This window comes from Vigna radiata, chromosome 7 (assembly GCF_000741045.1).
Source record: "Vigna radiata var. radiata cultivar VC1973A chromosome 7, Vradiata_ver6, whole genome shotgun sequence".
NCBI classification, from domain to species: Eukaryota; Viridiplantae; Streptophyta; class Magnoliopsida; order Fabales; family Fabaceae; genus Vigna; species Vigna radiata.
Genome location: NC_028357.1, coordinates 13,737,890 through 13,739,767, shown reverse-complemented (window position 1 = coordinate 13,739,767; position 1,878 = coordinate 13,737,890). Strand labels below are relative to the sequence as shown.

The 1,878-nt window shown below is 39.4% G+C and overlaps 1 protein-coding gene across 6 annotated transcripts in view; it reads left to right on the top strand.

Annotated features, from left to right (window-relative positions):
• The window catches only part of LOC106768418 (UPF0051 protein ABCI8, chloroplastic-like), a 7,728-nt gene extending 5,850 nt beyond the window's left edge, over positions 1-1,878 (top strand). For 5 of the 6 annotated variants that reach the window (XM_022783148.1, XM_022783152.1, XM_022783151.1 and 2 more), the window contains 2 exons: positions 1,106-1,177; positions 1,763-1,878. The gene's annotated coding sequence lies outside the window, so the exon portion shown is untranslated. The remainder of the gene's footprint in view (positions 1-1,105; positions 1,178-1,762) is intronic. The other variant, XM_022783149.1, reaches the window with a different exon arrangement.

The following is a 1,878-nucleotide window of genomic DNA, read 5'->3' as shown; positions in this document are numbered from 1 at the left end:
TGAGAAAGTTGCTGTTTTTAGTGGAGATGGTGTGGTAGGTTGTGGTGTGAATGTCAAAACAAAAAAACGCTCGGGTGGAAGAGAAAATGCAATCAATTGAGAGCAAAAGGAGAGGATGCCACTGGCAATAATGGAGCTAGGAAGGGTGAGGAGACACCAATTTTTTCATGGGTGAAAAGAGAAGAGTTGATCACTTATAAAGAGATTGACAAGCAAGATCAAACAACAGGGGCAGCAAATGCTTTTAAAGTTCAAAACACCAAAGGATCAACAAAAGCACATCCAAACAGCAAAGAAAATGTAGTCCAAGGGTGCAAGACTTGGCATCAAAAATTCAAGCACCTTTCTTGGAAAAATCTGGCCCCAACTCTACTAAAGATAGTTGAAGGGAACAGAAGATCAGTCTATGTGAGAATTGGGCAACAGTAACACAGAGGGGGAGTGTGGAAACTTTATATGAGAGTATGCAAGTAGATGGAGTAGCTGCCAAAAGTGTTGTTGCTAAGGGCCGATGAAGTCAGAATTGAGATTTTGAGGACTTCACAAAATTGGGCTAAAAGAATCCAGGAAGAGTGGAAGTCATTGGAGGAGGATTTGCCACCACCCAAGCCTCCAGACTTGAATTGGAGGGCAGCATCCAGTGGGTAACAGGTTGATGAAGAGGAGCCATGAGATCAAGCCTTCCATTTCCAACCTTGAGGACAAGGTTGTTTAGAAGGGGGGGTGTAATGTTAGGATATACGTTAGGATATATGATGATAGGATAGAGGGGTTGAGGAGTAAGCGTGTGAGGGGTGTCGGTTAAAAAGGGGAAGTGGGTCAGAGCCTCTATAAATAGAGGTAGTGTAACGCGGTAGGGGATATCGAGTATTTTGTGAAGTCAGGTCTATTGCCTGTAGAGAGGTTATGCCCTCAAGGGAGGTTATGCTCCCAAACCCATGCTGTGTACAGTGACTATCCATTCTTCAGCAATAATACAGTTCTTTCTTTCATCTTTGGTTGTTCCGTGTGCTATTGAGAGAGTTTTGGTTAGGTTCACTAACTAGGAACCTAACATTATTGCTACTAGGATGTTGAATATCATCAATCATCGTTATTTTTACAGGGTTAACAAATTTGGAGTATTAGAATCTGGAATCTTGCAGGATAGGCGATGATGGGCTTGCTAATTTGACAGGTTTGCACTAGTATTTAACCATTTTCCTTTAGTTACATTTAAATGGTAATTGCATTGTTCAAAGTTTGAATAGATTTGTCACACTAGTTCAAAACACTAGCTCAAAGTTTTCTTGATCTGTGCCTGACGATTTGACAAGAGGCATCTGTGCCTGACGATTTGACAAGAGGCATTGAGGCTTTATACCTTTATGCCATTTTTAGCTGATGATTGAATGGCATAATTTGATGATTCAAACCCACCTATCTTATTAGACAATAAATATTGAGATGGTAAGATCCATGTGAAACTTTGCATATTCCAACTTGAATATCTGAATTGCAGTTATAAAATTGTCGGGGGGATTTAAGCCAGCGTTTAGCCTTAACATTGTGTTTAAAATGTATATATATACGTGCTTGGTCTGATCACTGGTGGTTTTAATTCAGTTTTGCTTATATTTTTATTTTAATTTCCTTAATTTGTTCTATCAAAATGCTTTTTGAAGGGGAAAAGTTTTGGTTATGAAAATGACATTTTAGGAATTAATAATTTCATTTGAAGTATCACCTGTGGTTTAAAATTATTAGTTATTTGTTCTTTCAGGCCTCACACTCTTGAAAAGTCTGGTGCTGTCGGACATTGACATTGGGAATAGCGGGCTGCGGTGCTGTCGATTTTTACCATGAATAGACTCCAAGCATGCACCAGTAATATTGCAT